A 24,294-nucleotide genomic window follows, 5' to 3' on the forward strand; every position below is an offset into this window, starting at 1 on the left:
GCATTTAGGGAAGCAGTACTCCAAACATCGTACACAGATACACAAAGAGAACAAGCCCTTCTAATAACAAAGATCATTTCCACGAACGCCCGCTACAAATATACACAATTCAATTACCTGCACCAAACTTACCTTTCTCCCATAAGACGATGCAAGAGAAGATGCATCCGGGAGTGGAGGATACATGCCCGAGATGTAAAACCCGGGATGCCGACTTCTTACACATGGTGTGGACATGCACCCACATAGCCAATTTTTGGTATTCCATAACCAACTGAATGATATTACGGGATGGGAAACATGCCTGGATGAGTCACATTATATACTAGGGGTAACAAAGAGATCCTCACAGCGCAGATCCACTAATAAGGTCCTAGATCTGGCTTTGATTCTCACCAAAAGTCGTATAGCAATGTGCTGGAAGTCCAGCATAATGCCGCTGGTCACGGACTGGCTGGCAGACCTGCGTATGGGAATACTTGTGGAACAACAACTAATACAAGGGGCACGCGCGCATAGCGGGCCCCCACCCAACCCCATCACCTGGACATCAGTCCTAGAAGGAATTGAACAAATTCTGAATAATCAGTAGGCACATACGGATACAGGACATAGACCCAAACACATGGGCGCTGCCGCCCCGCCCCCCTTCACCTTTACCCAGCAAACAGAGAAATGCGATATCAACAGATTAATGCATAAGCCCCTTCCCGTGCACATGCACCTTGAGAGCACCAGTTATTGTTACCTGTTATGTTGTTTTCTCATAGTCTCTACAAATTATTAGATATATACTCCACTCATGTTTAGCGCAAGCATATCATCCACAAGCTAATCATACACGCAGCATGTAGCAAAAATGGATGTACTATGTACAAGCGCACACACCTCAAGGGTATGAAAGGTCTATATACTGTATTTGCTGGACACATTGTGACATTGATAAAGTTTGTACTGTATATGCTCACGATACTGAAGCTCAAACATTGTATTGCACAGATGAGCAAACTGTAGTTGCTATCCAATTTACAAAACTTATAAAGAGGTATTTAAAAAAACAAGTCATCTGTACTGAACACTGACTTAGTCACATTTGATCCCAAGTAAATCATAATCTAGTGTGTTTTCCCAATGTTACCTATTTGTTCCCTCTTACTCCCAACTCTCTAAGCATCATAAAGTGGCCCAATAGAAATGCATAGTGCTTTACAAAAGGACCCTACATAAGTGAAATAAAGTGTTTTTGAAAACTTATTATTTTGATGGAAGTGAAATAAAGAATGACCTCCTCTGTAATCAGACTGATGTGCCTGGAAGGTATTTACAATAGTGCAGTGCGTATGGTGTGAACGTAACTCTTCGAATGGATGTATATTTATCAAGAGCTTTGCACTAGTCCTCCATTTCAAAATGTTTCTATGTACAAATGGGTGTGCAACAGAGAAGATATGCTGACAACCGATAGATGTGCTGTGGCCCTTAAATGGGACAGATAGAGTAAACAGAAAAATAGTATGTGGTACATTATTGCTTAGTGGCATGTTTCTCACTGGTTGGTTTGAATTTTGCCCACTTTAAACTTATTATAGTCCCTTTTCTCTTGTCACAGCAGAAGTTCTGTTGTCTTTTTTACTTTGCTGATAGTATTAAAGTTATAGATTCTCCTCTGCTTTCAAAAGTGTAAATCTGAGCAGGGGCTTATTTAAAAAAGCAGAGGGTGTCCATGGAGTCTTATTTATCAAAAAAATACCCAACACCAGTTGCAATGCGGAGAAGTCACTGATAGCTGGAAAAACCTAAATAAGCTTTCATTGTTAACTGTTAGAAGTGGGGTTTCTAGTTGACAGTTGTTTTCACCCTGCCCCGATAGGAACCATCACGCTAGTCAGGGTAAGGGAGCCACACAGCTGAGATAACCCCTGCTCATCCCCTTGGTAGCTTGGCTCAAGCACTCAGGCTTCTCTCAGAGGCAATGTGTAAAGTATTTGTCCATACACACAGTAACACAGTGAAACCCCTACAAAAGTACTTCACACCAGTTAAGAACAATAGCCAATATTTATCTGAGTAAAACAAGACCAAAAGAACAAAAATCCAACATACACAAGCAAAGATATGAATTTTCAAAGATTGAATCTTAGTGTAGCGCTTAGAAACACAATACCTCCAACTGAGGCTATCCCGATGTCTTGACAGAGTCGCTCCCAACAGTCTGACACCACTTGCGAGGGAGTGTGGGCTGGAAAACGATGAGGAAAGAAAGACGTTGCACGGAGTCGGGGAAGTGAGGCCTCACTAGAGCTGGTGCCGCGTCAGTTCATTAGTTACCGGAGAGGTGAGGTGGCGGTCCCTCACTGCTAGACAGGGGAGGTGAGGCATCAGTTCCTTACGATTGCAGGAGAAGTGATGTTGCATCGGTGGTGAGGTGTTGGTTCCTTATGACAAGGCTTTGGTCGATGAATCCAGCAGATCAAGATGCGAGGCATCGACTTTGCGGTGTCACCATCAGACCATGGGGCCACAGGTGCTTCGACGGAGTTGGGTGTCACGGACGTCGTGACACGGCACTCAGGATTCACGCTGTGGCAATACTTCAGAGGTGCTGCAGAGGAGTCGGGCTGGTGTTGCAGGTCGCAGTCCACGGCTCCAGTGCAGGTGGCGGTGTGGACTCAGAGCGGCGCTGGTTCCACAGTCACTCTGGAGTTGATGAGCTTAGTATCTTCTTAGTTGCACCAGAGCTCCCTTCCAAGGCCCCAGGAACTGGATTTGGCACCACTTGGCACATCAAGACTCTCAGCAAGAGAGCCCGGGCACTGGCAGGTGAAGTCTTTGATAGACATGAGCCTTCTGAACAGGAGGTAAGCTCAGTTCAAGCCCTTGGAGAGCCTTGGAAAGCTAAAGGTAAAAAGCAAAGTCCAGTCCTAATATTCCCAGGACAAAAGTAGCACGCAGCAGGCCAGAACAACAAAGCAACAGGCAGAGTAGCGGTCCCTCCTTCAGCATCCAGTTTTTCTTTCTGGCAAAATGTCATCGGTCCAGTCCAGAATAGTTCTATGTGGTGTCAGAGGACCAGTACTTAAACCCATTTCTGTCTTTGAAGTAGGCAAACTTCAAAGAGAAGTCTTTGTAGTGCACAAGACCCTGCCATTCCCTGCCCTGGCCCAAGACACACTCCAGGGGTTGGAGACTTCTTTGTGTGAGGACAGGCACAGCCATATTCAGGTGCAAGTGTCAGCTCCTCCCACCACTCTACCTCCTGAAGACCCATCAAGATATGCAGGGCACACCTCAGCTCCCTTTGTGTGACTTTCTAGAGTGAATACACAAACAGCCCATCTGTAATCCTGACCCAGACGTGCATTCAGCAGACATGCAGAGGCACAAAATGGTTAAGCAAGATAATGCCCACTTTCTAAAAGTGACATTTTCAAATTCACAATTCATGTACCAACTTCTCCAAAAGATGTATTTTTAAGTTGTGAGTTCAGAGACCGAAAACTCCACATCTCTATCTGCTCCCAACAGGAAATTACACTTAAAGATATTTCAAAGCAATCCCCATGTTACCCTATGGAAGAGATAGACCTTGCAATAGTGAAAAACAAGTTTAGCAGTATTTCACTATAAGGACATGTAAAACACAACAGTGCATGTCCTACCTTTTAAATACACTTCACCCTGCCCATGGGGCTGCCTTGGGCCTACTTTAGGGGTGACTTGCATGTACTAAAATGGAAAGTGTGCACCTGGTAAGTGGGTGCACTTGCCAGGTCGAACTGGCAGTTTAAAACTACACACACCGTCACTGCAGTGGCAGGCCTGAGACATATTTACAGGGCTAGCCATGTGGGTGGCACAATTAGTGATGCAGCTCCGCTAGTAGCATTTGATTTGCAGGCCCTGGGCACACACCATGTACTGTACTAAGGACTTTCTAGTAAACCAGATATGCCAATCACGGAGAAACCAATCACCAATACATTTTAGACAGAGACCATATGCACTTTAGCGCTGATTAGCATTGGTAAAGTGCCCAGAGCCCTAAGGTCAATAAAAACAAGTCAGACAAAATAGGAGGAAGAGGACAAAAATTTGGGGGATAACCCAGCAAAAAGAAGTCAAACATCCACCCAAGCCCAAGATGGCCACTGTAATCTAAAAACAACAATAGGCTGCCATTTAGGGTCAGGCTTACACCCAGTTTTGACAGGGAGATAAAAATGACAATAGAGTAAACAGATTTCTTGAATATAGGATTTCAATGTCTATTCTATGTATGGTTGCCATAAAGAATTAAATCTGAAATGATCGAGAGGTCCTTTTAGATGCACAAGAGACCCTTATGCATTATAATGAGAGGCGTGAAGTGAACCAAACAATACTCCTCTGGGGCACAACCACAACCCTCTCTATGTTTATGTTAAAGTACTGAAAATAATAGAGAATGCATAAAGCTGCACTGTCAAGCCACTACCAAGCAACAAAATGGACGCAAAGCTTAATTTTGCAAGCGTTGAGGGGAAACGCATGGCCAGTTCTTCCTCAGTTATTTCCAGGGTCCATGTGGCCGGCAAGAAGGAGGTCTATTTCCTTAACCCGGCACGCGTCTTTAACCATGCTGTGTAGGAAATATTATAACGCACTTGTAACCATGTAATCCGTAGAGTCAATAATGCTTAGGTCACCTGGGTTAGGCAGTCCTCTTTAGCAGTTATATAAATAGGTGGACACTTAATAAGCAGAAATTAAGGAACTTGAAGCATACATTAGAGGTGTGGTAGAAAATCCATCATGAAATCGGAGGTGGCTTACACTGCACTGGGACCAAAATATGTCAGTTTAAAGGAATGGAAATAGCCAAATAACGTATTCACTGTGCGGACACACTCCAGTTTGGCACGGCATCTACCAACATGCGGTGAAATGTACGAAAACATGAAAGATAAACCACTGTGCCACTGGCAGAAAAATATTGGTGATCAGAGCTGAATATATGCAAAGGAATAGATGGACTTTCAGACAAAAATGTCCGCCATACATTACCTAGAGGAAATGTGATAGAACTCTTCCACAACACTGTGGCTTCATACATCCACGGCGCACTAGAGGAGGAGGAAGGGCACATCAACTACACTTGCAGAAGCCCTTAGCAGGTAGTCAATATGACTAGAAAACATAAAATAATAAAAGCACATCTCCTCAAAAAAGTGCCTGAAATTGATGCGCCCATATCCATACAGAATCCTGTAGCAAACCTGGCAAGCACGCATCCCATATGTGAATAAATAACTCTCAAAACATCTGGAACTTAGACTCTCCGGGATATTGCGGCATAGACAAGGAAAATTTGCGGCACAGTATGTGAAATTATGCTGTACATTATGGCGCTTTTAGCAGCATTTTTGTGCTGCTTTATTTTGTTGCCATTCATTAGCTTTTCATAGTTTTGTTATGGATTTTAAATGTAAACTGAGAGACCATTATAGAAGACATATAAATGCTCCCCAATCTATTTTAAGGCCTGAGGGAATGTAGAATTTACATATATATTTACACATACATACACATCTAACCACTCAGCATCCTTTGTAACAAAATATGTAGGCGCTCACTTGCTCACTGGTTTTATTATGTATTAACACACTTCTTGAAGGGGTTGTCATACGAGGGGTGGTTGGTGCCTAGGGAGCACAAGCACACTGTCCCCTCATCACGCCCAAGGCACAGAAAGAGAAGCTGCTCAGCAGCAGAAAGTGTGAATATACGAACTGACAGTTCTGTCAGGTTGGGTCAGAGGTATGTTTCTGCCAGCTTAAAGGGCACTTGTCAGAAGCACAGGAGAGGTGTCATTAGCAGGAATTCATGGACTGCACATGTCTGAAGGACGCATTTCTGCGCTCTGCTCTGACATCTACGTTGCATAGGCATGCTGTGCATGCCCTATGCGTTGTAGCATGCCTACAGATAAGAGCTGGCACAGGTGGAGATGAAAAGACGATATAAACCCTATGAAAAATCAGGATAGAGCAGGGGTGAAGAAGAAGGGTCAAACCCCTGCTCTATCCTGAATTCTGATTGGCTGTCAGTAGGTTCCTCAATCGTGATGGAGTGATTTGTGGAGCCTGCTGCCTGTTAGGTAAGTCTTTTGAGGACAACTGAACTGGGTACTTTCGTAGGGGCTTCAGGCTGTGCTATTTGTGGTGGGGGCTATATTTCGGGGAGTGGGGCTCAGAACTGCAGGAGTGTTGACTACATTTTTGAAGTTCTATGGACCATGATGAAGATAGAGATCTAGGCGTCTGAAGGGAGGTGTGTGTTGGTGTAAGATCTCTTTCTACACAGGACTTCGCTTGCTCGGTTTGAAGAGAGCACGGTGTTACTTTAGTCAGAATCCACCTTCTAAGTACCCAAAGCACACAGACAGATCTGCAGGCATACACATCAACAGCCAAGAGGGGCACACACAAACACAAGCGCCACAAAACACACAGGCACACATTCAAACAACAGCCACCCACAGACACAACAACACTCACAACTTCCCTGGACACCCTCCTGCCCCCAGCATTACACACACCACATCAGCATACCTACAGGCACCACATCAACAGTCAGTGACACAACCACCGCACCCATTATACCCACAGACACCACCGCAGCAGACCCGCAAACATCCACCACAAGCACCACACCCGCAGATACCTCAGTTATAGACACAGAGACATCCACCATATCCAGCCAAACTGCAGCCACCACTCCAATAGCCACACACACATTCACCACTTCAACATCCCCCAGCACCTCCACCTCCTGTACCCCCATGACATACAAACACACTCACTCACCCACCCAACAGACACCCAACACACACAAGCATACCTCCCAGAAGCACGTACCCATGACATCCACACCAACACAGCCTATGACCACTCCCTCAACCTACAAATTCTGACCCCTTCTGATGAACGTCCCTGTGACCCTAAAGAAATGTTTTTGTTTGACCTTAACCTTTGCCCTGTTCCCTACACTCCCTGTCCCAAACACAAGAGATCCCCACCCACCTCCCAGGCCATCCCTTCTACCTCCAAAGCTTCCAACGCCCCCCTGCAAGTGCCCATACCTCTACCGCCAAGAAGAAGCCCACCCCTACAAAGAAGAAGACCATTCCTCCCAAGACCACACCCCTTTCCCAACGCTGACCCCTCCTCCCCAGATAATCTCCGAGGTTTCTCTGAAGCCATTAAGGAGTAATGTCTGAGACCAGTGATGTGCATGAACATTTGCTTACGGACTGGCTAATGGCTTTGGACATTTTCCATTTTCTTTGTTATTAAACCCAAACAGTTGGTTTGATTTGGGTATACATTTGTCCTGAATTTCATTTTTTACCTTTAAGTTGTTTTTGAGTGACTTGTGTTGTGTATGTTTGAGCCTGCTTGCTGCTCCATTTGCTGTTCTTTGCAGTATCTGACTTTGTGGGCAGTGCTGGTTTCTCCTAGAAGAAGGGTTTATTTGAGTGTATGGATGTGTATGTATAAATGCAATGGTGATGTAATAGTATTGTGTACTGTTTGTTAAGGTAAGTATTTCATCTTGTGTTGGCCACTGTGAGCAAGCATGGTGTGGAGCTTGTCCCCTGATATGGTTTACGTATTCATCTGTTGCGTGTCAGCTTGAGTTTTGTTTGTGCGGACATGGAGATGTGTGTTGTTTTTGACAACAGTCCTTGGCCTGTGTGGAATGTGAATGTGTGAGTTGTTTTGATAGATGTGATGTTTGTGTGTTGTTGGTGATGTGTGAGTCAATGTTGTGTAATCTTCACTGTCCCTGTGCCTGAGATGTGTGGTGGTGTGTTTTTAGGAAGTGTTGCAGTGCACTGTTACTGAGCAGCCCAAAGGTAGCTTACTGTGACTGTGAATGTGTCTGTCTTGATGTATGTTTCGGACTGCGTATGGGAGTAATGTGTACTTGGTGCCTGTGCCATGCCCCCATATGATGTGGATGAAGGTGCTGTGATCTTTTTTAGAGCTTTCTCATACACGTAGGTGTGTGTACTTACGGTTGGTGGCATCCACGGCGGTGTTGGTTTCGTGCACTTTCGAGGATCAGCAGCAGCGGCGGGACATGTGCAATGGGCTCCCTGGTGGCAGCAGACGAATTAGGCTGCCTGCAGGTGAATGCCTCACTTTATATTGTCAGTTTCCACCTTCTGAGATGTGGTGGTTGGACCGCCAAAGTCATATTGCCAGTGTGCAACCTCATAATATGTCCAGCAGAAACACAGGCGTGCTGGTGCAGCCTCGTGACCAGGGCGGTCTTTGCTGCCTAGCCATGCCAGCCAAACTGCGGCGGTCCTTTCTCATAGGCTCACATGACTCGGAATTTGGCAGTCCGACCGCCATCCCAACAGCGGTCGGACCACCACCGCCGCCATGGCAGTTGAGGGACCACCAAACTCGTAATGAGGCCCAAAGTTTTGTAGAACGTACATGCACTGCCATATGTGATAATGCAGAAAAAGGAGGCATTGTAAAATAAAACATGCTCACACAATTTAGTCAGGTTGGGAATGTGGGATTGATCCCAGGTTTTCAGGTTTATTTGTGCAATTCATCAACCAGATGGGTGTCCCTCTCCTGATCTGCACCAAAGGTGAATGCTTTGTCCATTTGGATATCAAGATATCACACAGATAGGAGACGCTTGGAATCCTGCTGTGTCTCTAAGAGACACACTGAAGTCCTTGCTTCCAATTACCGCAGCAGGAGTGGGGGAAGCTACCTCTTTTGTTTGCCATACATTCTTGTGGCTCAGAGACACTGCTTTATCCCGTTTTTGGCAGAAGGTCAGCTTTAAACAAAGCAAATAAATTCAATATTGTGCGTATAGCAGTTTACTGAAATTTAATGGGAAAATAATGATTCGTAAAATCATGAAAAGCTGGGGGCTCTGGTTAGGTGAATATCTATGTCCAGAACAACAGAACATAATTCTGACTTCAAATGTAAACATGTATGATTGTAGGGTAAAGGAGGAGGACGTGAGAAAAGGATGGTGTGGATACTATGTACCTCAATGCTGAAGATATTTCATGATAAACTGAAAGCAGCATTGCATAATCCTAGTAGAGTTTGGCCTAACCCTCTTTAGCCAGAGCATATATTGTAAAGTGACACAGGAAGCAGTTACTTTGAAATCTCTGACATTGAATGTATGTATATATGTATGTAAGTAAGTATGTATGTGACATTTGTATTGTGCAAACGCAGCCAAAAAGGCTGCAGATCACTGTGCAGGGTTAAAGGTAAGTATTAAATCAATTATTGATAGGAGAGGTAGCTAGTTATTGGATTGTTACTGAATTGTGATGTAGTCTTCTTTAAAAGGTGGGTCATCGACTAACTTATATTGGAACAGCGTTGTGGCTGTCCTTAAGGATACAGGAATGTTGTTCCAGATCATGGGTGCATATATGTGAGTGTGTCAAAAGCCATGACAAGTGGTAGCTTCTCTACACGATAAGAGAGGGTGCTGGTCATGATGGCTTTGTAAATGACACAGTTGGTTTTAAAGATGGTTCAGGCAGCAGTTTAGGAGTGATCTGATCATATTTGTTGTAGCTCTGGGTGAGAGATGGTGCAGCATGTAGGATGTCCTTTGGGGGTGCCAGTGTGGAGTCTGAGGCCCCATGAAACAATCACAGTCATCCACTCACTGCCATTAGCAACACAGCTGAAGACTTTGACAAAACATACATTTTCCCCATTAGGATACAGAATGTGTTTACCACACCAAAACAAAAAATGCCACACACACCTATATTGTACAATGTTCATAACACAGCAGTGCAATATGTGAATGCACATTTTAGATACCAGAGATTATTTTTTGCAAAGCCATTGGTCTCTGAATGCCATTAGTATGTTCTCAGAAAACTGCTGTTACACAGGGACAGGCATCGGCAGTACAATCAGTAGACATGTCAAAGACCACTTACTAGAAAATGCACTGAATTGACAGATAGATTGTCTTACAAGATGGTCTAGAACTAGGCATTGACATCATGATTACCATGTTACTTCTGAAAGTAGGAGGTTGAAATAGAGCAAATTAGTTGAAGAAAGAGACAGAGAGAGAGAGAGTCATTTTTGCATGAAAATACATCATGGACAACACAACAAGATGAAATTTGAAACGAAACATATCCCGATTTGAGAAGATGCTGCTGGAGTTGTTCTTCTTTGCCAATAGCTCCCTGCAGACCACAGTAGGATTGGCTAATCACATTTTTTATGATCAATATTGTTTTTAAAACCTATTAATACAGGGGTCACACTGATAGTTTTTAGATTTTTTGTTGTATTTGTTCAATTTTATGCTTCCTCAATTATCTATGGCTTCATATGTTTTGAAAAAATATATATATCCAATTTTGATTATTCAAAATCTCCTTCCCTACAGTGTTGACTTTCCCACTCCTAATGTGTTTCGGATACTTACCCTCTTTTCAGGAGAGTCAAAGTTGCAGCAGACTAACAGAAGGAGTAGGGACATGAGTTGAATCACTGACAGGTGGTGGGAACAGCAAGGTATTTGAGACATAAAAAGTATAGTGTGATGCTGCAAGTTTGTAATAATTTTAAAGGAATATATAGTGTTTACATCTATATTTAGCATAAAATGTGAGCTGTGGCATGTCTATATATGTATTATTTTGATGACTATACTATTTTCTTTATTTTCATCCTTTGCATCTATTTAGATATTTGTTTTGTCATTTTTATTTTCTTAACATTCTTTCATTATTACAGTATCTCATTATTTTTCCCAGGATATTTTGACCCAGAATATTCTAAAGAGTAAACAGGTGGCACAATTTCATCAGGGCACATATATCCCAGTATGGCACATTAGTAATATCATTTTGGATTGATGGCATATGAGTATAAAATTATGTGACACAGGAGAAACAAAGTATGTGGCACTGTTGAGTAAATTTCCAAATGATGAGACATAATACATTAATGACAGTATTTAATAGACCTGACTTGCATCCCCCAAACATCTTGCCTTCACACTCTGGTTTTCTGAATTTCATTGTTTTGGGCATTAGGACTTGGTGCACTTTACCACTGCTAGCCAGTGCTAAGGGGCAGGGCTAAGGTACAATTGGCTTACACCCGATTGTTACATTTAATTTACTTCTAACTCCTTAGTATATGGTACAACCCCTACCTACCACCAGTAAATTAAATGCTATTATTGAGCTGCAGCACTCGTTGTGCCAGTGACTTAAGTAGCACGTTAAAACATCTCTAAAGGCCTGCCTTTGCAACCTGTAGTAAAGTTTTAAAACTGCCATCTCAACCGAACAAAATAAACCTTTTGCCACGCCTAGTCTTCATGTTAAGACATGTGTAACCAATAAGGTAGACCCTAAAAGCACATAGGGCATTGTTCATGGTTTTTAAAAAGTAGAACAAGTGTTTTTAAATTTCACATGTCCTAGTAGTAAAAAACTCTGAAATTCACTTTTCGCTACTGTAAAGCTGATCTCTCCAATTGGATCACATTTGGTTAACATATTACATTAAATAAGTGTTAAGTTTTGATTGAAATGAGGTAGTAATATCATGTTTGGACTCAAATGAATTGTAATTTAAAATCCTCTTTAAGGATAAAGTCAGATTTTAAGTCACAATTCTGAGAATGCCGCTTTTAGAAAGTTGACATTTCCTTCCCCTAACCATTTGGTGCCTGCTGCCGGTGTCCTGGGTCACATGACTGTGAATAGCTTAGCTATTGGGCTTTGTTTATTCCTCCGAGGCAGTGAGACAATGGGAAAGCCGGTGTTCGCAGAATGGAACATCCTGACAGGATGGTTGGAGATGGAGCTGTTCCCAGTCCCCACTTACATTTCAAAAGGCTTGCCTCCAGCACAAAGGAACCTGACCCAAGTATTTTGTCACCTCAGACTTATAAGGGAAGAGCATTCCAGAACCAGATGTTGGGATAGTATAGGGCATCCCCCACTTTGGCACCAGGTATCTCTAAACCTCCAGAGATACTCATCAGTACACTTCTCAACCGGTGGATATTATAGAAAAAGGGCTGCCCTGCCACCTGAGGAGTCCCCTGCTGCTACCACAGAACTGCCCTGCTGCTTCAGGACAACCTTGCTGTCTGACAAGGAACATGGACCTTCTCCCTTTATCCCTAGCTAACCTGAGTGACTGGTACGTTCAGTTGACTGACCTCCTGTCTAAGCTACAAAGGCACAACAAGCTCCAGAGCCCCCATGAAATGCCGGGCTGACCTGCTGCACTGGGCCTACCTGGACTTGCAACTGGACCTGTCTGAGTTATTCTGGCCTCTGCTGGAGTACTTTCCTGAACCCCAAGATGTGCCTCTACAGGTTGGACCCTTTTCTGGCATCAGGGCATACTCCTCCCTGCCCATCTGTGGGTTTCATATGAATCAATGCAGCGTGACGCAAGTCAATGCAGGTTTTCGCATCACAGTTCCTGATCTGCAGCCTCATCAGAAATTACACAGCATGACGCAACTCAATGCAGGATTATGCATCACAGTTCTTGATAGGCAGCCTCATTGGAACTGATGCAGCATTATGCAACTAATGCAGCACTTCGCGTTGCAGCCCTCGCAGCTCCTCAGCAGAGCTAACGCAGCCCAAGGCAAAGCCTCAGCTGGACTTACCTGGTCCTTGTGCCCAGCCAGCAAAGTATCATGATTGCCTTGAACTTGTGACTTTGTCCCATTCCAGTACAACCAGATAACTGCCTTTGGCACTTTGTGCATCTATGAGCTATTTTTAACTAAACCTTTGAAACTACACATCCTCTGTTCTACTAATTGTATTTTTGTGTGTTGGTCTCATTTTATATATTAAAATATACTCTACTGTTTTTAATTGGTTTGTGATATTCTTGTGGTGTGTTTACACTTAATTATTGTTTGTGTGTTACATAAACACTTTACACTGTTTTTGTATCACACTGCCAGAGGCATAAGCACAGGTTAATTTAGTGACTTTTGTGGTTCACCCTGGCAAGCAGTTTTGTTGTTGTCTGATTGGGGGTTCCACCCCCACAAACAATAACTCCTTTTCGAACAGTATTCATTCTTCGTCATGTTGTATATATTAACACTGTCTTCGTAAAAGCTTTCACCTCTAAACACAGCAATTAACTGAAGGTGAACAGGCAAACTTTGAGAAGGACCTTCTAGTGTGCCGTAATAATTGTCACCACATTTTTAGTCATGTTTCAGTAACATAGCTAGAAACACTTTTTGTTAAAATCTGCACATTATGCAGCATATGTTGGATTATGTAGCAAATACAGAAAATCCATAATCATGCCGATAGTGTACAACTACAGTGGCCCTGCATATGAGTAGCAGGGTTGGAAGTGAAGGATAAAGAGGTGCTAGAAGTGTGTGAATAGGCAATATATTACACAATGGACACTACACTGTTTAGTTTCAACACATCAAATTTTAGGTGTGATTCCATCACATGACGATATATTTTAATTGCCACGATAACCGATAAAAGAAATATTTTGTATGAGGTATTATAACTGGAATCTTGGTATGTTTTCCGAATCATTTCACTAAAATGGATATCTCCTCGTGTTCCATTGTTTTTCTAGTCTACATAAGTGCATGATAGTTCAAAATGTCACATTTTGCCAAGCTGTAGCAAACGCCTTGATCATTATATGAAAATGTTTGTCTCCTTTTAGGAGTTGATCTAAAAACAATTCAACCTGTCGTAGCAACAACTTCCATCTGATATCCCTTCCTTATTCAGGGATATATTTATTGTATCATGCAGTTGTATTTCTTTTCATGTCAATAGCAAAACATAGGTTTTTGCTACTGTCTCCAGTTTTCTTCAGATCAACTTGTAGACTGTTGGTCCTATTCGTTTGGTTGATCATCTTTGTCTTAATTATCAGTTCTGTACTCTCTATTCCTAAAAGATCTCTCTCCAGTGTCACCATTTTGCAGCTTACTTTACAGATTTACATACTTTCCCTTTGTTTTCAAAGCAGGATTTGACTGCTAATAATTTTTTAAGATGAGTCAACCCAAATCCTCTCAATACTGCTGCCACTTTTGGTTATTGTAATGAGAATTTTGGTTTTCTCCCATCACAAATGAAATGTCCCTATGATTTAGCGATCTCTAAAAACTACTTCACAAATTACTATCCATTGTACACGTTTCCTAAGCTTTGCAAATATGGCTTCCAAGGCTTCATTGGAAGCGCTGGGAAACATGTCAACCTTGTAATGTTTTCAGATGTTAAAGGGTGCATGATGTAATTTTCATAACCTCAGGTATTTTTGTGAGCCAGTGTCTATGGGAAGGAGCCCTGCCAAAAGCTTGCTTTATTTGAACTGCAAGGTAAATGTCCAAGTCTTTCCACTTGTTCTAAACCCTACATCTCACCTTCCAACCACGACTGAAGCCAAAGCTCTGGTAGAAGATCTCAAAATGTGAACCATTGTCCTTCAGCAGAGGCAGTAGATACAAAACTTTCATTTTCTGCGGACAACATATGCCCACCAGAGCTCTTCAAGACTGTGTTGTTTAAATATATCCTTTGATAGAGTATTTCTTCAATCAGTGTTTTCTGCAGGAGCTGTTGGTCCTACAAAACCAATGCTCCGTGCTGTGGAAGCTAGTGTTGGGCTTTTCCTATTTTACGCGTAGTTATTTCATGATCGTTTTTGGGTGGTGAAATCCATAATTTTCAGACTGCGTTTCTTCCTAATTGGAAATATCTGGTGGTAATGCCATTTCTGTGAGCGATTATACCATCGGCTGATTTTCTCCACCATGCTATGTATAATGAGCTCAGGTAGGTGAAATTCCTTCGGTGAACTGTTTCACCTCTTATTTAAGTGCAGCTGAAGCATAAAGAAAGAGACAATAGGCAGGCGCAACATCAGGGTGGACCTTTGGCAGTGCATGCCACGGCATGTACAAACAGGCCATCCTGTTCTGTATGAGCTCACCTCCCTTAAACTGTCTTTGCATTAGAAAGCATAGGCCCGCCTAGGCAGAAATAGCTATACAGAAACACCTGTTTCATCTGGAAATATGCATGTCACGGAATAGGGAACTGGGAAAGTGGGACGCTCAAGGAACTGGAGACAAGTAGTAAGATGTGCCTTTATTTGAGTCACCATGCCAGGCATCATGAGCCCCATCTTCACTATTTTAAGTCTGACTTACGCTGTCATGAGGTTGTACCGCAAGTTTCTTGAGTTAATAGTCTTATTTCTTCAGTCGTACACTCTCCAAATTTTTTATCTAGTACCAGTTGTGAAATTGTTTTGATGTTGACATTTTATGATACCCAACCGCAAACCTCAACCATTCAGGCAAGGACTACCAAAGAAAGTAAATAAGGTGCTTGTGTGTAACTGTTCCTGCCAGATTACATGTTTATGGTATGGTTCTGCTGACAGTCTCTATACATGGGTTGATGCATAAGAGATGACAGTGGCCCACTGTAAAGGCTACTAATTTTTTCAAATGTAGCAAGTACAAATGAAAAAAGTAATGGTGGAGAAAGAAGTTACTTCCATAGATGGGCGTCTATGGAAACAGGTTTGTAGCAAGTTTGGAAAAGAAGCATGCTGAGTGAGAAGGCCTGCCAGGGAGCTGCAGCTCATTCAGAAGTGCGGAACACGGAATAGACACTCATAGGGGAGAGATGGCTGAGATATGTTTTTTGCATGCATATAAAAGCAGCACAGAGAGAGAGTAAAGAGGCAGCACATTAAAGCACAGGAAGGAGGACACAGATTACTTTTGTGAATATATATAAAGTTTGATCTGTGAGACAGGCGAAACATACAGCGCAACCAGAGGAACCAGTTGTGCACTGACACTTAAACGTATCTGTACTCCACCCTCTAAAGAAAACTAGCTCTGGTATGTTTTGAAAGGAATGAGTATACACTTGTTTTTTTGAATGCCATTGACTGTCTATGTGATAATGTGTGTATTGTAGACACAGTGGGCTAAATTATGCATAATGTGTGAGGCTACCCATTGTACCACGTGGTGGTAAAATCCCCCGGCACCAAATACAGTGCAGGATGTCTGGACGACGTTAATTAGGAATTACGTGCTCACTAAGGGATGACGAACACCAGACACATTTCAAATGTGTCTGGTGCAAATTGACAGAAGAATGGACACACATACACTTAAGTAAACCATTGACGTCCCCTGGACTTTTGGAGGAGGGCCTAAGGCTTTCCTTCAGGGAGTCCCAGGCCCCTCTCCAAATACAAGAGGTATGAGAGCATTGTGCAAAATACAGATAATCTAAATACGTCTGTGCCGTCTATAACTGCCAAGGAGTCCTCCAGACTAATTTTAATAAGGACTCAGATATCCTACAGAAGGGTGCAAGGCATTAATGCACCCGTTGTGGGCGGGGCTCAGAGAGTCTCTAGGTGCCTTTTTTTCCATTGAACCACAAATGGACACTAGCGGAAGCACTTCTATCTACAATATAGTCCCATGTAGCTAGCAAGCATTTGACAGGCAAATGTTTTGTAATGGCACATTCGCTGGTGAAGTGGAGACCACGTCATCTGCATATAGAATGTGGTCATCTGAATGAAGGAACTTCTGTAATATTAAAGTGCACTTGGAATCCAAAAGGATGTCTAAAATAACAGCGAGTTCTTCTTTTTATAGAAAGCACATTCAATAATTCTAGATAATAAAGCACAGCATCTCAGAAATTGTTGTCATCATAACTCATACTTTTCCTATGTTGTCATAAAGCAAAAATGGCATAAATTTTGCCTTTGCGGAAAATTGCAGAAATGTTCAATGTAGTAATTTTTTCATTTAAAAATGATAGGGTGACTACAGACCCAGTTTCCCACTTTCCACTTATGTTAACTACTAGACTCTGAATTCAGCCACAGAGGAGAAACATAAGATTGTTTTACCCATTTAAACAAACCAATTAAAGAGGAAGGCAAAGACTAGTAAATATACTTAAGACATTCAGACACCTTAGGAACAGTGCATAATTTGAGCTGTTGCCTTCCGGTGCACGGCACTGGCACTTAATTGTCAACATGAGCAGGTATGATGGTCTGTCACATGGTGGCGCTGTCTGTATAATTTTAAAATGAGCTCAATAACAGTTATTTTATAATTCAATAAATAATAAATATACCTAACCCCTCCCGCACAAGCCAGTCTGATAGACTTGGCAGGCCTGGAATACTTTAATTGTCACACTTGCAAGAGAGGAATGGTTAGAAGTTGTGTTGGTACCATCAGTGGCACTGCTGGCAGGGGCACTGGGTGGTGCAAGCTGCAGTGAACTCCTGATGAGGGCCCTGGAACTTATTTTCTAACAAATTAAGCACTGCTTAGGAGTATGAATACAAAGTCGCAAACTTCTTACATCAGAGATAGCGGAATAAAATATGCATGAACTAACATGAAAAATAATAGTGAATCAAGTCAGTTAGAAACATAAATGCATTTCTAAACATAGCACTACAAAAGAATAAGGACGTTAACTGAGTGACATTCTTTTGATTTCTGATTGTTTTCCCCCATGCAACCACTGAATCCAGCAAACGTTTCTTATTGTTATTTTAATGTTTATTTTAATGTGAAGTGTTTGAAAGTGGATTATTGGTAAGGGTGGGTAAGTAACTAGACTTAGCAATAGGCCACAAACCCCCACTAGGTCCAGTCAGGTCTCAATAAATTAATCCCAACTCAACCCTTGGTAGCTTCGCAATGAGCAGTTAGACTTAACTTGGGAAACAGGTGCTTAAAGCCTTTAAAAATCACAAAACAGTAAATAAGTAAAACACAATAAAAATCAAGCACCAATTTATAAACCCAGATTTTATTTTATCTTCAAAATTACACTAAAATGAAAAAAATCCAAAAAAGGGAACCGGAGATATGAAGTTCTAAAAATTAAATGTTTTTAGTGCATAGAAATTAAAAGCTCCAATCTGGACATCTGGTGGCATTCGATAGGGGCAAAGTCATAATTTGAGGCCGACCGTGATGGGGCCCTGCTCGGCTACAGTGAGCGGGAGGCCTCGATCAAAGTTTTACCTTCCCTCTTATTCTTTTTCATGAAGATTTTCTCGACCAAGACAAAGTCACAAGTTGAATCCGACCTCCCTGGAGTACTCCTCAGATCCGCTGCGCAGGAAGCATTGGTCAACTTTTTATGTTCAGACTTAGAAATGTTTTTGGAGCTTTTTCTCTCTGACGTTGGATGACCCTCCACAGCAAGTCGATTTCAAATCAACGTCGTCGGATTGCCTTTCCACGAGCCCCCGGTGAAATCCTGGCAGTCTGGGGCTCCGGATCTTTTCAGCTGGATGAACCTGCAAGTCAGCTTGGGTTGCAGTCCACATAAAATGGCTTGACTCACAACGTTGGGTCAGTCCACTTATGGAGCTTTTTTTCCAAACTTCCTCCAAATGTCTCCAAACTTCTGGATCTTCTTCCAGAAGTTCCTCTGAGGTTTTTTAGGAGTCCACAACTCACCCCAAGGTTCCAGAAGCTCTGAGTTGCTCCTTGAGGGTTAGGACTATAATTCCCAGAATGCACCTGGCTCTAAACCAAAAATGACCACTGGTCATCTGGTCAGTTTCTTCAGGGCTTGATGCAGGGGACCCTGGTCAGCTATGTTCTACCTGTAGCAAATGGGGAGTAACATTCACCCAAAATCCAAGATGGCAAAACTTCAATCTCAGAGGTTAGGTCTGGCTGAGCCCTCCCCCTGGTGTGGCTAAGTTTCCCTTAACACACACCTTTCCAGTCCTCTCTTAATCTAATCAGGGAGCACTTGGCTGTCTGGTTGTGCAGGAAATGGGGGAGGTCAACTTGCTGCCCCACATGTCCTTTCCTTCTTTGAAATACAGTTTGGCTGTTCTCCCCCCATCCTGTTTCACCATCTGCTGAGGCAGTTCTCCTCCGCCAGGCACTTCCTTTGTGTTCAGCCCAGGCCACTTCACACCTCAGAGTCTGGCCAATCAGAGAAGGGCACTAGAGGGCCGAAGTTGGCAGCTTTCAGGTAGAGTTCTAAAACTCTTTCCCTGAGTTAGTTATATTAAATTTAACAAAGGCAAGTTGTTGAATTTCTTATAACAATAGGTTTGATACCAAACCTGAAATATTTAGCTCATTTTGAGGTTTTATTCTTTTAAAATAAAGTCTCCCTATGTTAGCCTATGGAGCACTTTCACTACTATTGGGGAAAATGAATTTAGCTATTTTATCCTCTCCAGGGCTTATAAAACAGCTTTTATAAGGTCCTGCTTATAGTTACACTGCACCCAACACTGGGGCACCTAGGGCACACATTAGGGGGGGCCATATATGTTACAATAAGGCAGTTTAAGACTTTGGAAGTACTTTTAATTCCAAAGTCCAATTTGGGGTTACCTTTAACCTAAAGCAGCCAGCAAGGCAAGCAATGACACTGGGCACCTCAGCAGTGCACATATGGGTGCACTACCTATGCTGGGGTCCGTAAACCTACATGCTCTACCATATACTAATGACTTATAGGTAGGTTGATACAGCCAATTATAATTAGCCTAATTTGCACATCCATTTGAATCAGAGCACAGGCCCTGGCACTGTTTAGCAGTGTCCAGGGCACCATCAGAGTCAGGAAAACACCAGCATAAGTGAACAATGACGGCAAAAAGTTATGGGATTCTGCAATCATTCCACACAGGCCCCCCAAGTCAACACACCCAGGAGACCCAGCCCAACCCTGGGAGAGTCTTCCTGGCTTGTCAGGCGAGGAAGACAGTGAGGAAAACTGATTGTCCTTTTTGTAGGGCCTACTCTGTCTGACATCCTCCTGTCAGGGTCACTCCCTCTTGGTAGTAAGCCCATCCCAACAGTAAAAGACCCATTTTAAACAAAAACGTCCGTCTAGGGGGGTCTTCCTCCTCTCTCTCTGCCAACTTGGGTAGTGAGGTGCCCACCTCCCCTTTCCCTAACTTTGCTAGGGCAACACTCAGCTTACCCACAGATGTTACCCAACACTTGAGCAACCCCACCATGACCAACAAGGCCAGGGGAGCTTCTTTGTTTTTGGCACTGGGTCTGCTCCCCAAGCCAAGTGCAGTGCTGCCATTAAGGCCAGCTCCCAACAGAGGCTACTGACAGCTGTCAGCACCCAGAACCGCACCCTAAGCTCTCCAATGACAGGTTGGTGAGCTGGTTTAGGGGCAACTGTGGGGTACTGGCAACTTCTTTCTGTTTAGGGTGGGGGGCCTGCCTCTCCTGTGGCAGACACCCTTCCTCTACTCTCCCTTCCGTCAGTGCAGGGGCAACACCCTGCAGCTGGATAGCTGTCTGACTACTCAGGACTTCCTTGTGGTCAGGTGTGGCCTCACCAGTGCCAACTCTGGGCTCCCTCCTACTGAGGCAGAAGGCCTTTAGCTCACTGGACCTCTCTTAAAGAGTGGCCTACCCTTACTTTTCTTTATCAATTTTCTTGGGGACCCCTGTCTCCTAACTGTAGGGGCTGGCTCCCCAGGACTTTGGGTTGGGGGGGTGCCCTGGGTGACCGCCCCCTCTGGGATCAGACTAACCTCTGGGAGGTAACTACCCAGGATACAATTTAAGGGGAGGAGAGAACTGACCACTACCCTATACCAGTCAAGGATACCCTCCCTCTCTAGGGACACTAACGCTACAGGTTTGGTGGTGACCTCACCTGTGGTTACACTGACTCTCCTTGTTTCCCCTCAGATATACATGTCTGGGGGAGCCAACCGGTCACTCACCATGGATTGACTGGCACATGCATCTCTCAGGCCAGTGGTAGGGACCCCATTCACCTGAATGGGGTGAAAGTACCTACTCCCACCCTCAGGGATCACCAGCTTACCATCTGGTTCTGTCCCCAACACAATGATATGAGGACCTCATCATCATCTGAGGAGTCCTCCTTTAAGGTTACACTGGACAGCCCAGTGCTAACCACCTTCTTGGAACAGGCTGCATCTCCCCTGAAGTGACCTGTCTGCTGACAAAGCGGGCCCTGTTGTCCAAGAGCTTGTTTTAGCCCTGGCCCCCCTGCCTCTGCTTATCAGAGTGGGAATGGGATTTACTCTCCTCCTTCTTAGGATCCTGGGGTACAGAGGGAGTCTCTGTGGTGGGCTTACCACCTCCCTCTTTAGGTTTTTGGGGACCTAACTTCCCCCTTCTTGGAGTCTCCCCCTGGGACTTGACAACCACTCTGATTTTCAACAATTCATCAGCTGCTTCCCCAGCTCTCTGGGTATGGTTAGTTTAGAGTCCACTAGATTCTGGCGTAACCTCTCTGAGATACAATTGGTCAAGATGTGCTCCCTCATGATCAAATTGTAAAGCCCCTCATAAGTATTTACTTTGTTACTGTGTATCCAGCCCTCATGTGCCTAAGCTAAGGTTTCCACAAAGTCAACCCAAGACTGGCTATTGTTCTGTGTGTTACTAAACTTTATCCTGTACTGCTCTGGGGTGAGATCAAACTTCTGGACGAGACACTTTTTTATACTGGGATAGGACTCTGTCTCATCCTCCCCTAGGATCAGGAGCCTATCCCTCCCTGATACTGGAATCAGCTCCCATAGAACTGAACCCCAGTACTGAGGCTTAGACCTCCTCATTCTGAGAGCCCTCTCAAAGGCTGTCAGTCACTTGTCTATGTCATCCTCCTCTTCATAAATAGGAACAGCCCCCTTTGGCAATCTGGGGCAGAACCCCTCACCCCTGGACACCTCAACTTCTTCACTGACACCATCTCTTTGTTCACTCCTTGCCCACTTCTTCTTCTCTAGGGCCAACTTCTCTGCCTCCAAAGCTATGAGGGCTACTTGGACGTCAAGTTCCCTCTCTCTGTGGACTGGTTCTGCTTCTTCTTCAGCTGATACCACAGACCCTCCCTTCCCACTAGCTTTGGATGGGGCCCTAATCACTTAACTAATGGACAGGCGATCATCCTCCTCCTCCTGGAGGTTGTAGAGGACATCTTCCCCCTCCCTTCCTATCTCTGAAGCTTTCTCTGACTCCACCTGCATGGCATAGGATTCAAGGGACTGAATCATCACATTCTTCCTAAGCTTGTTAGCAGCAGGCAGTTCCCTGTTTCTGCACAACACCCTAGGCTCAGCTATGGTAAATGTGGGTAGGCTAGCCAGATGAAGCTCTAAGGTATCCCTAGGTTTTTGTGTCACTTAACAAAACTTTGGCACCAATTGATCAGAACAATTTAGAAAAATAAAAAATAAAGCAATTAAAAAAAATTTGTCCAACTTTGAAAAATAAAAAATAATTTTGCTCTAGGTCAATTTAGAGGAACTGTAACTTGCTTCACTTGAAACTATATTGTGATATTAAACACAAGTACTGGATCCCACCATTGTGCACCACAAATCTTGAAAAGTGGGTTATTGGTAAGGGAGGTAAGTACCTACACATAGCAATAGCCCACTAACTCTCAATTGGTCCAATCAGGTCTCAAAAGATTATTCCCAGCACAACCCCTGGTAGCTTGGCAATGATCAGTTAGGCTTAATTTTGGAGACAAGTGTGTGAAGCATTTAAAAATCACAAAATACACTAAAAATCCAACACTAATTTATAAAAATAGATTATATTTGTATCTTTAAAATAACAAAAAAATCAATTAAGAGACCGGATATAGGAATTTTTAAAGATAAAATGTTTTGTAGCGCATAGAAACTAAAAGCGCCAATCTGGACATCAGGTTGCACTTGACCGGGGCAAAGTCAAATTTTGAGTCCAACTGCAATCGAGCACTGCTCGACTACAGTGAGTGGGAGGCCTCGGTCAAAGTTTTTCCTTGCCACTTAGTCTTTTTCTTGAAGATTTTATGTATTGGCCTGAAGTCACAAGTTGGATCCTACCTCCCTGGAGCCCTCCTTGGATCAACTAGGCAGGAACCCTCGGTCAACTTTTTAGGTTCGGACTTAGAAACTTTTTTGAAGCTTTCTCCCTCTGACATCCCATGACCCTCCAAAGCAAGCCAATTTCAAGTTGCTGTTATTGGATTGCCTTTCCACGAGCCCCTGGTGAAGTCCTGGAATTCTGGGGGCTCCAGAGCTTTTCAATGGGATGAACCTGCAAGTCAGGCCGAGTCGCGATTGACTTAAGCCGGCTTGACTCATAACAACAGGTCGGTCCACTTATGGAGCTTTTTTTTCCAGAGTTGCTCCAAACTTCTGGATCTTCTTCCAGAAGTTCCTCCAAGGTTCTCTAGAAGTCCACAACTCACCGCAAGGTTCCAGAAGCTCTGAGTTGCTCCTTGAGGGTTAGGACTCCAACTCCCAGAATGCATCTGGCTCAAATCTAAAAATGACCACTGGTCACTGGTTAGCTAGTCAGTTTCTTCAGTGCTTGATGCAGGGGACTCTGGTCAGCTATTTTCTACCTGTAGCAAACAGTCTCTTCTTGAAGCAGTTGAAGACAGGTAAAGTCATTTTAGTGATGAAGCCCAATTATGCAGCTGGTGCAGTCCTTCTGAGTGCAATGTCCTGGTGCAGGTCAGGGGTCCAGCAGGGCAGTCCTTCTTCTTCTTGTCTTGTTCCTTTTAGAGATCTGAAGTGTGGGTGCAGCTCTGCCATATTTATCCTTCCTCCTGGGGGCGAAAGCAGGGGGGGCGGCTCTTGACCAGTCTCATGCAGGACAGCACCCTCTTGAGTGACCACTTCCTGGGAAGTGTGGCAAAAATCATACCCAGAGCGCAACATTCTCCCAAAATTTAAGATGGCAAAAATTAAATCTCAGAGCTTAGGTCTGGCTGAACCCACCCGCTGGTGTGGCTAGGTTTCCCTTAACACACTCCTTTCCAGCCCTGTCAGGATAATCAGGGGGCACCTGGCTGTCTGGTTTTGCAGGAAATCGCAGAGGTCCACTTGCTGGCCCACATGTTGTTCCCTCCTTTGAAGTACAGTTTGACTGCTCTCCGCCATCCTGTTTCACTGTCTGCTGAGGACATTTTCCTCCCCTAAGGCACTTCCTTTGTATTCAGCCCAGGCCACTTCACACCTCATCAAGGCAGCCTGACCAAGCTGCCAGAGGCTGGCCAATCAAAATGGACACTACAGGGCCGAAATTAGTAACTTTCAGGTAGGGTTCTAAAACTCTTTCCCTTAGTTAGTTGTATTAAATTCAACAATGGCAAGTTGTTGGGTTTAGTATAACAATAGGTTTGATACCAAA

The sequence above is a fragment of the Pleurodeles waltl genome, chromosome 8 (genome assembly GCF_031143425.1).
Source record: "Pleurodeles waltl isolate 20211129_DDA chromosome 8, aPleWal1.hap1.20221129, whole genome shotgun sequence".
Taxonomy (NCBI): Eukaryota; Metazoa; Chordata; class Amphibia; order Caudata; family Salamandridae; genus Pleurodeles; species Pleurodeles waltl.